Below are 13,135 nucleotides of genomic sequence, written 5' to 3'. Positions count from 1 at the left end.
GGTCAGCGCGGGTTTTGCTCGAACTTTACTGGAGCGGTTCTCAACATGTTACCTATCCTCACCGGTGCAGAGGCTGAGGTACTGTTGCAAAATGTAGATGTGTCCATTCTATTTCACCATGGCTATATCCACACGATTGTGTTTAGTGCTTTATTTATTCAATGCCATTTCCATTGTTCGTTTAGTCCTTTTGTATTTGTTAGGACATCACGCCTTGTAGAATAATTACTATAAATGTGAAACTTAATTGCTTATGATACAAGTATTCTCGTATTTATTATTATTATAATTATTTAAATCTGAGGATGTCTGTAGAATTGTGCTTGTTGAACAAGTGGTGTGATAATTTAATGAATTTACTTGTAGAAGCTTTACTAGTGTGGGCCTCGTTTCCCGAACGCGCACTTAGCCTAAAAAGGACTTGAAATCGGTCGTAAAGGGGGCTGCTTGGTTCAGCGTTGGGGTTAATTGTTGCGCAAAATTTACTCAGTGCAGTTCATGCTCCCAACGGTTGCGCGTGTTGTCATGAGCCTGCCATTTGCTTGGCAGATAAAAAGCTGTTTCCCTAACAGAAAGTCTGAAGCTTGAAGTTCTTTTCAAACCTTTGCTTGGGTAGCACTGTTAAACTGAGCAGACATGCAGACTACATTTTAGTAATCTTATCACGTAACATTCGTTTTCTAAAAACAATCACATAGTAGGCTATTGCATGTTTTACTGTGGTAGAAAATACGTTAGCTTAATGCTAACGTATATGGGGAATTAGCATCAATTAATTCACGTTTTTGTATGAGCCTGACATTTGCTCTGCAGATAGATAACAGGTTCCCTAACAGAAAGTCTGAAGCTTGAAGTTCTTTTCAAACCTTTACTTGGGAAGCACTGTAAAACTGAGTAGACATGCAGAATATTTGAGTAACCTCATCTCGTAACATTCGTTGATAGAATGCAGGCTGCGAGGCTCGCGTAAGACCTCACGTAAAAAATGACGCAAGTCTAGAAAAAGGGGCCGACGCACGCACGCAAGACCTGAAAAGTCGCGCAAGGGGCTTGCGCGGCCTCTTGCGCTTACGTCCCCGAGCATAAATCAGCCTTAAAGGCCGAATTATGCTCTGTTTTAGACGTAACGCGTAAGCACGTAAGATACACAACCCCCCCTTGCGCGGTAAAATACCCCCCCTTACGTGCTTAAGTGCGTCGCCCAAAATTCCTGACTATGCGACTAAAACACTACGGCCCTACACAGCTCGCAAAGGCTGTGATTGGCCGGCTACCACAGCCTTTCACAGAGTCTCACGTTTCCGGGTTAATAGCATACAGTCTTTTTTAGACCCAGATATTTTTTTAAATCATGAATACCCTGCAGACCGTCTCACAAGCCTTTTCTTATGGATTAGGAACAAACATAACAGAAGAGGTCCGAAGACATGAACTCCTTTACAAATCCTCTTTAAACACTTATAAGGACGCTCAAATTACCGCGAATATCCCACTCTCACCCGCGATTGTTTGGAGAGAATGTGGTCATTCACGAACAAAGGTACTTTCATATTCATTTTCCACCACTTGTGAGTCATGGCGATATCTTTCATTGAGTTCATATTGACGTGAATCCATCAATTGCACCAGCGAGTTTGATAGAATGAGCCCGGTCTGCTCATATACAAAAGTTAACAGTAACCTGCCATTACCTTGTGGCCAGCACCATTGTAGTTACAAGCATTGACAACATGATGAGATTCTCTCGCCGTTTACCACCTCATCTTTGAACAATGTAACTCATAAACACGTTGTTTTAAAGCCTGTCACAGTCATTAAAAGATGTCAATAAACAAACTTTTGCGTCATGTGCTGTCTTTTTCGCCACTGGTACTGAATTGCCAACATTTGTATTTTGTGTAACACATGTATTCATAACATCAAGCCTTTCGCCCACTACACTTTCATGCTCCGGTAAGTTTTTTAGATGCGTCCGGCATCTCTATAAGAGGGTATGTCCGTCCGTCTGTCGGTCTGTCTGAAACGCATTCTTTCAATTGTAATTCCCTCCTGTGTCCACAAGGTGGCAGAGTTGAGTTGACGCATCTTGTTGTCCGCTCGGACTTGTTTTCCTTTGTCCTGCTGCAATAAATAGGCTTACTTAACTCAAAATAAATCTACAGTTCTGGCGTCAATTTGCTTTGCAACACGCAACACGGCTCACAAGCCTTGCAACACGGCTCTGCGTCTAAAACGAACCTTAAATCAAAACTTGTCTAAAACAAGTTCCTTGTGTAAATTACGTGCTTTAGGGCTCTGCGTCTAAAACGACCCTAAATTGGCCTTAAGAGGAATCCTACGTTGCAGAGCGGTTTGCCGACGCGGCACTTAGCTTAAGTTTATCTTTCGTTGAGAACAATTCTACGTGTGGTCAGGACCAGTAGTGACTTCACACTTAGCGATGCAATCCAGTAGTAACTTCACACTTAGCGATGCAATCCACCAGGGGCGTCGTTCGGCCTATTATAGAAGAAATCCAAAGGATGTTTCTGTGTATAGCACATCATGAGAATGTCATTGTTTCACCTGCCTATTCCCATCAAAATAGAAATAAAGAATATTGAGTATTTGAAAATAAAGATTATACAAAATAATATGTTATTGAACTAAGGAGATGGCTTTTCTGACTGTGTAGTTAGGCTGCAATATTAGGAAATTGACATGTCATTGAGCCGGGCTGGAAATCAATCAAGAGGGTGGCACCCGGCCGCTAGCCTATATATATTTATTGAGGTATTGTTCTTATGTCGACACTTGTTATATTGGAACTTCATTCATGAGCCTATACATGGGTTTCTTGTATACAAACATTGAAGGCTGCGCGCGCAAATCCGCGGCAGAAAGCCATCTACCCTAATACAAATGAATACAGAAAGCCCAGTTTAAATCTATTGTTTATTACTTATTTAGCCTACCGTTCCCTATTCTGTTGCCATGAATGCTTGCACACACCCTCAACATATTCCCAAACGCAAGGGCGTAACCATGGTATAGACATTGGGGGGGTCCAAATAAAAAATAAAAATGACGTGCATTGCCAACAATTCTATATTTATATATGAACATTCGCACATTTAGAACATAGTTTTTCGAGGACTTCATTGACCACTTGAATTCACATCTAAAGGAATAGTGTAATATCTCTGAGATATTATGTTCTAAATGTGCGAATAGTAGGCCTAGATTAAAACTAATGTTGTAAGGCTGTCTAGTCTTACATTCAAATTTCACACCTGATCACCCGCATGTCCAGAGCATGTCCCTGTCTAGTCTGGCCACTGCTTTCAGCATGCCTGTCTTGTTACCACATTTTATCAGAAGAACAGCGACTAACCTTCATGGCAGGGGCAAATCTAGGTTCCCATATTTGGGTCGGCTAAGCTCCTAGATAAAACCTATTATTTTTCCTGTTACCCAGCAAAACTAGGGGGGTCAGGGGGCATGCTCCCCCATAAGATTTTTTTGAAAATATCCTTTTATATAGTGTCCTCTAGTGGGTTTTAAAGAGAAATTAACACATTTATAACAATAAAAATGTTGAAGACATCTGCTTAGAAAGGTGCTAATTATACTTTAGCATGATAGGGATTTGCAGCTCAAGTGAGTAGTTTAACGTTGTAGGCTAGAGTTCACTAGCTAGTTATTGCTGGCGGAGCTACTGAATAGGCATGATTCAAGAGAGCAACGACATCCACCATTTGCTCGTGATGATTTAACCATTTCGTTTCTTTTACTCTTTTAAACTTCATGTGCTTTACCTTTATATCCAGCATCTGGTTAAGGCAGCTTTCACCAGCTTGGGTCAGACAGTCTCCTAAGTCTGTTTACTAGACGTTATCACTGACTGCATGCTCGCGAGGCTCACTCACGACCAAATCCGTGCACTTGCCACAATAATCTCATACAGGCGGGAATCCTGTGCTTCTCGGGACTATTTTATTTCTAACTAAAATAACTTAAATTAAACAAAATAAGTTCACTAAATCGGTTGCAAGGTGCCCCTGGTTTATGATCTATCATTTTATATTCTGATTTTATGAGGCTACACGTTTTATCTGCTTACACATTAAGCTAGGTATCAACTTCCTTACTGTCTGGGAAAAAAACGTTTGCTCGGCTGCTGGTCCAGTTTTCTCCGCTTTTTAAATAACCTTAATCTCTCCACCAACGTTACTTTCTTTGATCTCCACTGACTGACGAAAAAGTGTTAGGTAACCATGACAACGCAGAACGACGCAAGGTGGATTCAAACAAATGAACACAAGTGAGGAGGGGGGAGTCACACGCTTATGTTTTTCTTAACAAACGGAAATACATTGAAAATAAATAGGACATACCGGAAGACCGATCAATTGACAGGGTTCATAAAAGGAGAACAAATATTTAACATATTTTCTGTTGTATATTGGGGGGGACAGGGCCTAGTTTCCCGAACGCTAAAAAGGACTTAAAATCGGTCGTAAGAGGGATATTGCAGAGCGGTTTCCCGACGCCGCACTCGACGGCTATGATGAGTCTACGATGTCGCCAAAATCCACGTAGGCCGTTAAGATACGTCATTATCGGGAAACGAGGCTCAGATTGGTACTTTCTCAGTATTGGACACGTCCCCCCCAAAGAATGCGTGGTTACGCCCTTGCCCAAACGTAACCTTGTACATGGTTGAGCCTTTTTCTATATTTGATTTGATTTGATATTTAATTTTTCCTGGCAAACGGATGCTTCCTCCTAGCATCTTACCAACTCTGTTAGAGCAGTTCACCACACAACAACTCCCTGTCATGTTGCCTTCCTCCACCGCGAGATTGCGCACGCAACCAGTGATGACGTAGCCGAGAAACCCATGTATACACAAGTGAGAAAATCGACTCGTCTGACATCGATGAACAGGCAACCTCCACCCTAAGAGATACTTAAGAACTCGTGCACGTGGCGCTCGTGCACCTGACTTTAAGATGATGTTCGGGAAACGCTCGTAAATAGAAAGTGTTACTGAGTCTACTATGTCGCCAAAATCCACGTAGAACTTTAAGATACGTCGTTATCGGGAAACGAGGCCGTGGTTGGTTTCCTCACAATCTGACCGTGTACTGGGCTGTTTGACTGAAACACGGAGCTGCAGGTTGGAATCAGCCAGTGGTGTAGTGTGATGTTCACATAATAATGAGTGTCTGTCAAACATAGATGCTGAAAAAAGAGCCATATAGGCTCATAGGCATTTGACATATGAGAGCTAGGAATAATACATTGTCTGGCCATATGCTATGTTAACTGTATATTATCTCACTGACTTAAATATGTATGGGACAGTATTTTTAGCGATCACTTAGCCTCCTTATGTGTAGGCCTATCCCTTTAAATAGGTACGCACCTGGGTTGTAGAGGGAGGTGAACGCACAAAACGGGGAGGTTTTGTTTATTCTCACGGTGGAGTTTGAATGGGGAAGTGGCGGCAAGCTAAGTTAGAAATCATTACGACTTAGACAGCAAATGCCAGTTGTTATAGCGATCTTTTTGTTTATGTGTATGTAAGGGATAATGTATAGAACGCAGGTCATTGTCGGGAAAATAAGCCCCGACAGGGCGAACAGCACCCCGACGCGAAGCGGAGGGGTGTTGATTCACCGTGAAGGGGCTTATTTTCCCGACAATGACCCGCGTTCTATACATTATCCCGCTTATTATACGGCTAAAACTAAAAAAAATACTTAACACAGTGTGTCTTTTTACAATGTATTTGTTTTTGTTACTATACGTAGTGTTAAAAAGCAGAGAAATAGTTCGCCAAAGACGTTGAACTTCAAAGACAGTTGAACATTCTTTAGAACACAGCTGCTCAACCGTCCGCTGAAACTCCCTTGATAAGTTACCGTACTACTTGCGGAGTGCTACGAAAGATGTGAATCAGAGGCAAAAAGGCCACTTTCCTTGACAGCGGTCATTAACTGCATAGCAACGGTCAGTTATCGGAAAATAGTTGACCGCAGAACGTTGGGAAGCCCCATTCAAGTGAATGGAGCATTCTACAGCATTAAGAAGAGCCGTGTAATAAGTAAGGGATAACGGCCGACGAGCTGTCCAGTTCTACGAAGTTAATGGACGCTGCGGGGCAAAGAACACCACGACGCGGAGCGGAGTGGTGTTTGCTCCGCAGAAGTCCATTAACTTCGTAGAACTGGACAGCTCGGAGGCCGTTATCCCGCTTATCTCCCGTTTACAACATCCAAAAATGTTTTTATTATTATTATTTAGAATTTCCTTTATCTTTAGGAAATTTAATATGCATAATAACCTGATGAATTCTTGATTTGAAGCCTAGTGCTCCCGTTAGAGAAAGTAGTGAGAAAGTAGTGCGTGGAACTGGACCTTTAGTTTCCCCGGGCGTTGCTGCAAAGTGACACTCATGAGCTCACCTCTGTAAAGTAAACGGACACACGGACACAGGTATTGTTCATAAGGTTTTACTATTTACAGTTGAACTCCACGTTTCCGTTGATGGTGAAGTTGGACAGAGCAACAGGGAGGTCAAGTTTAGTAATTTTGGTCGAAGGCTCACAATCGAGCCAGCTAGTTAGCCGTGAGCTACCATCTGTTTCAATAGTATTTTTTTCTAAGCGCTAACAGCCGCCTACAAATAATATTCGAGACTTTCAGTTAAGAATTACAATATTCTACAACATTCGTGTAGAACATAAACAACTAACCGAGTCAATTTAGACGTATAAAAAGTCGTGTAGACAGCTTAATTGACATAAAACATTGCCCACTAACTTGTCCTAACACGCCGCCATCTTTGTTCAAATTATCCTAGCTGTCAAAAAATAAACGTTACGTTGGTTGTCAATGGTAACCATTCAAGAGCATTGATTTGGAACGGTGATTTAACGTTTCTACTGGGACTACGTCCAAGGTGTCCGGTTATACGAACTTAATGTACACCCCATTAGCCAATCAGAAAACAGTATTTCGTTCCAGAGGGAGATAAGTTTATTTAATACATTCCACCAACTGTTTGCTCTGGACCGATCAACAAAGTGAGACATATAGGAGTACAGGAATTCAGAAGGATTTACTCAGCTCGGGATCTGGTGAGCGAAGCGGTAATTTTGTTCCTGTTTTTTTCTGCGCAATGCATTGCTATTTTTGATTTGGAAACGGACTGTTTTACTTCTTTGGATTACAATCAGAGACTGTTTTGTTGGGATACATTGTACAGACAATCGCGGAAACAGGCCGACACTGCGGCCTTGCGGGACTCTGGTTCACTTTGGACTTGATCACGGATCATTATTGTTTTGTTCATTTGTTGTATAAATAACCACACCCGCATGACATCGACCACAGACTATATATTTATTATATGAATGCGGTGTATGCGTTTCTGTTGCGTCTCTGTAGCCTATTGGCGTTTAATACAGATATCCCGATAAAAAGAATAACAACAAAATGTGACGAGTTTCTGTTTTAATTAACGGAATTTGTTATAGTAGTCCAGGGTACCATACGCAGGTATACGGAGTATACCCACTTATTTTTCAGTCAGCATTGCGTATACCCACTTCTCAAAACAGGGCGTTTATCCTGTAGAGTATACCCACTTCTCCAGGGACCACTACACCACTGGAAACAGCATGTGATCCAAACCACTTTTAGGAATAGGGGGATCATCAGAACCCACATCTGCTCTACCCTTCCAAACACCCTGGACCCCTTTCAGTTTGCATACCGTCCAAACCGATCATCAAACCGATCACATGATGCCATTGCCCTAACAACACACACCACCCTCTCTCACCTGGAAAAGGGCAACACATATGTGAGGAATCTGTTTGTGGATTACAGCTCAGCATTCAACACTATTGTGCCTGCCAAGCTCGTCCCGAAGCTCAGGAGCCTGGGTCTTAAAACACCCCTGTGCAACTGGATCCTGGACTTCCTGACAGGCATACCCCAGGTGGTGAGAATGGGCAACCACACCTCCTCCTCACTGACCCTGAGAACCGGGGCCCCCCAGGGCTGCGTACTTAGTCCCCTTCTGTACTCCCTGTACACGAAGGATTGTGTGGCAACACACAGTTCTAACATCATTCTGAAGTTTGCAGACGACACTACCATCCTGGGTCTCATCTCTAACATTGATGAGACCGCCTGAGATGAGGTAAGGGGCTTGGTAGAATGGTGCCAAGACAACAACCTGTCTCTCAACGTCTGCAAAACCAAGGAGATGATCTTGGATTTCAGGAAGCTGCAGAGGGGGGGTCAGGACCCCATACACATCGAGGGAGCTGAAGTGGAGAGAGTCTCCAACTTCAGCAGTCAAAACTGCACAGAAGCGGCTCAAGAAGAAGGAGACTCAAGAAGTTTGGCATGTCTTCTAAAACACTCACAAACTTTTACAGATGCACCATTGAGAGCATCCTCTCAGGCTGCATCACTGCCTGGTATGGTAGCTGCTCCGCTGCCGACCGCAAGGCCCTGCAGAGGGTTGTGAAGACAGCCACCGGCAGCCATCTCCCCTCCGTGCAAGGCATCTATAACACTAGATGCCTGAGGAAAGAACAAAAGATTTTAAAGGACAACAGCCACCCAGGCTTTGGACTATTCGCATTGCTGCCGCCTGGTAGACGCTACCGAAGCATCCGAACACGGACTACCAGACTTACAAACAGCTTATTCCCCCAGGCTGTAAGGCTTCCAAATCAGCAACACTGACCCACTGAACAGTCCCCACCTCCACTTACTCCCTGCTCCCCCAATCATACAATTCACTTCCTAGATATATTGGCACAATTTTAAAAACATTTTAACTTAATTTTAACATTCCTCACTTCACACTTTAAACTGCTGCTAGCCCTTCTGCTCTTAATTGTTGAATGTTAATGTTATATGTTATATGTTTTATTGTTATAGTGTTATAGTGTTCAAGAGTTATATGTTGTTCTTTAAATTGTTGTTTGTTAATGTTACATGTTATATGTTATATGTTATATGTTATATGTTTTATTGTTATAGAGTTTTATGTTATTTTTTGGTATATGTTATCTGTATGACATCTACTAGATGATGATGCTGGCCAAGTCGTAAGAATTTTGCTGTGCTGAAACAATTTGGTACATGCAACAATAAACACACTTTGACTTTGACTTCATGATTTTTCAACACCTTAATAACACAGGGATCCGGGGATCTCCGCCTATGCACATAATATAGGTCACCATCTGAGGTTTTGCATGTACCAGTCCGTGGAGATGGAGAAAAATCTTCTGCTATTCATTCAGTCGATACTACTACAATCAGACAGTCTGTTTACATTAAACCACCCATTCAAAAATGTTAGGTTGTATTAGCAATATTATTCTATAAGCCTTGTATATTGCTTAATATTAAAGTTATTCAATGTTATTGAAGTTATTATCTATATTTTAAATTTGATTTATATAATTCTGCTGTAAGGTTTGATCTCATGGCTTAGGCTAAAGTAGTGGAAAGCAAACAAAGACAACAAGTCCTTCTGCACGCCTTACTTCCACCTTGAGAACATGTTCAATGGTTTTCACGAATTGAGTTGTTTAGTAGTCCTATGTTGACACAACATACCTTTATTTCTAAAGCTTGAAAGACCCCCACCTCCTGAGATCTGGAAGAACACCTGGAGTCCTGTGGTAAACCATGGTGAGGGAGGTTACCTGAGTTGGTGGTAGCCTACAACCTTATACCACTACAGACTGATTTTTTAAAATAGCATTTCTTCTTTAGCTCAGTGCTTTGCACACTTGAACTGTTAAGTCTAATCACCTGCAGATATAGATACCAGTCTAGTCTGATAAGAAGAGAAATATCAATGCTAGTTACATGTGTATGTGGCTATTGTGGCAGCTTAGCCACAGAGCTAGAGTATTTGTTGGTTTGGTTGTTCCGAAAGTTCAGGAAAAAATGTAATGTTTACCTCCCAATTTTCATAGGAAAAATACAACTCAAATGTTCTTAAGTTAAACAGTCAGAAAGAGAGCAAAGTCTTTGAAAACAGCCTCATCAGGAACATGAAGAGTTAATTCAGCCAAACCGTCTTTCAAGCTTAAAACCAAAAGAAAGTCATTACTGGGAACAAAATGCCCAGCTTGGAAACATTAGCGGAATGTTCAGACACTGATGCAGCGAGCCAGCGCACCCTTCCTTCCTTCCTTCCTTCTTTCTTTCTTTCTTTCTTTCTTTCTTTCTTTCTTTCTTTCGTTCTTTCTTTCTTTCGTTCTTTCGTTCTTTCTTTCGTTCTTTCGTTCTTTCTTCCTTCCTTCCTCCCTACCTCCCTCCCTCCCTTTCTTCTTTCCTGCTGCTCCTATAGGTTCCTGGGACACCACTGAGCTTCTATCTATCTGAGGCTGATTGTTGGGAACACCGGTTATCCTCCTGATGCAGGCTGCACCCACACCTGTGTACCCTTAAGGATAGTACTGCCCTGCCAAGGGGTTTGTGCCGTAAGCAGGGACGCTCTCCGTGGTACTGAATGTGTTGCTCTGCTCTGTGGGGAGTCGATGGCTCTACATAGGCTAGGCTAGTTACTTAGTCTTAGTCCATGCTACAGGTATGTAGAAAAGTAAAGCGTAGTAAATTCGGATTGTAAGTTGTCTATAATTGTTCTGTACTTTATCTTACTCATTAGTCACCAGAAGAGAGTGGGATGCTAAACTGGCCAAGTCAGGCCAGTCTGTACATACAGCCGCGGAAAAAATTAAGAGACCACTTCAAAATTATCAGTTTCTCTGGTTTTATTATTTATTGGTATGTGTTAAAGTAAAATGTACATTTTTGTTTTATTCTATAACCTACTGGCAACATTCCTACCAAATTTCAAATAAAAATATTGTCATTTAGATCATTTATTTGCAGAAAAATGACAATTGGTCAAAATAGCAAAAAAGGTGCAGTGTCTTCAGATCTCGAATAATGCAATGAAAACAAGCTCATATTCATTTTTAAACTACACAATACTAATGCTTTAACTTAGGAAGAGTTCAGAAATCAATATTTGGTGGAATAACCTTGATTTAAAATCACAACTTTCATGTGTCTTGGCATGCTCTCCACCAGTCTTTCACATTGCCGTTGGGTGACTTTATGCTACTCCTGGCGCAAGAATTCAAGCAGCTCGGCTTCTTTTCATGGCTTGTGACCATCCATCTTCCTCTTGATCACATTTCAGAGTTTTTTTTATGGGATTCAGGTCTCGAAATTGGGCTGGCCATGACAGGGTCCTGATCTGGTGATACTCCATCCACACCTTTACTGGCCTGGCTGTGTGGCATGGAGCATTGCCCTGCTGGAAAAAACACTTCTCAGAGTTGGGGAACATTGTCAGAGCAAAAGGAAGCAAGTTTTTCTTCCGGGACAACGTTGTACTTTGCCTGGCTGAGGTTTGTAAAAGACCATAAGGATTGAACCAAAGCGGAATGGAGGGTCTCCTAGTTCTTCTTCTCTGATGAGTCCAATTTTCAGCTTTGCCCAACACATGGTCGTCTGATGGTTAGACGGAGACCTGGAGAGGCCTACAAGCCACAGAGTCTTGCACCTACTGTGAAATTGGACTCATCAGAGAAGACGAACTAGGAGACCCTCCAGTCGGCTTTGGTTCAATCCTTATGGTCTTTTACAAACCTCAGCCAGGCAAAGTACAACGTTGTCCCGGAAGAAAAACTTGCTTCCTTTTGCTCTGACAATGTTCCCCAACTCTGAGGAGTGTTTTTTCCAGCAGGGCAATGCTCCATGCCACACAGCCAGGCCAGTAAAGGTGTGGATGGAGTATCACCAGATCAGGACCCTGTCATGGCCAGCCCAATTTCGAGACCTGAATCCCATAAAAAAACCTCTGAAATGTGATCAAGAGGAAGATGGATGGTCACAAGCCATGAAAAGAAGCCGAGCTGCTTGAATTCTTGCGCCAGGAGTAGCATAAAGTCACCCAACGGCAATGTGAAAGCCTGGTGGAGAGCATGCCAAGACACATGAAAGTTGTGATTTTAAATCAAGGTTATTCCACCAAATATTGATTTCTGAACTCTTCCTAAGTTAAAGCATTAGTATTGTGTAGTTTAAAAATGAATATGAGCTTGTTTTCTCTGCATTATTCGAGATCTGAAGACACTGCATCTTTTTTGCTATTTTGACCAATTGTCATTTTTCTGCAAATAAATGATCTAAATGACAATATTTTTATTTGAAATTTGGTAGGAATGTTGCCAGTAGGTTATAGAATAAAACAAAAATGTACATTTTACTTTAACACATACCAATACATAGTAAAACCAGAGAAACTGATAATTTTGAAGTGGTCTCTTAATTTTTTCCGCGGCTGTATGTATTTGTATATGTTTGCAGTGATGACAAAATGAACTGATGGTCTGTTCCCAGTCTTCCCATGTCTTCACTGAAGGCTTCCTGGCTGCTAATGGTTCTGTGATATAAGCTAATCATGGAAATGGTTAAAAAAAGCACCACAAAATTCAGCTGTCACTTTTGCAAACACTTGGAGAGAAATTCTTGATACATGTATCCAATAATGTTTTGCAGTAACACAAAATTGTAGAATATTATACATTTTAAATCGAAATTTAAATACAAAATCGAAATGTAAATGTTAAGTGCTCAATGTAAATGTAAAGGCTCAATGTAAATGTATAGGCTTAATGTAGAATCTTAAATTCAGACTTGAAACGGGATATTTCTATACATGTGGTAATGTGCTAGTTTCCATTGACTGGAGTGGTCCCCATGGATGGAAAGGTGTTTAAAACCAATTGAAAATGGATAAATTATAAATCCAATTTAAATATATATAATAACTTGAATAAAATTCTACACGCTGAAATATTTTAAATATAAAGCAATATTCAAGGCTTCTAGAATTGTATTGCTTATACTAGGCCTACCTAACATTTTTGAATGGGTGGTTTAATGTAAACAGACTGGGCCTCGTTTCCCGAACGCGCACTTAGCCTAAAAAGCACTTGAAATCGCTCGTAAGAGGATTCCTACGTTGCAGACGGGTTTCCCAACGCCACACTTAGCTTAAGTGTATCTTTCATTGAGAGGAATTCTACGTGTG

Source organism: Sprattus sprattus, assembly GCF_963457725.1.
Source record: "Sprattus sprattus genome assembly, chromosome: 14".
NCBI classification, from domain to species: Eukaryota; Metazoa; Chordata; class Actinopteri; order Clupeiformes; family Clupeidae; genus Sprattus; species Sprattus sprattus.
The sequence above is the reverse complement of the archived record's forward strand: the minus strand, read 5'-3'. Positions refer to the sequence as shown.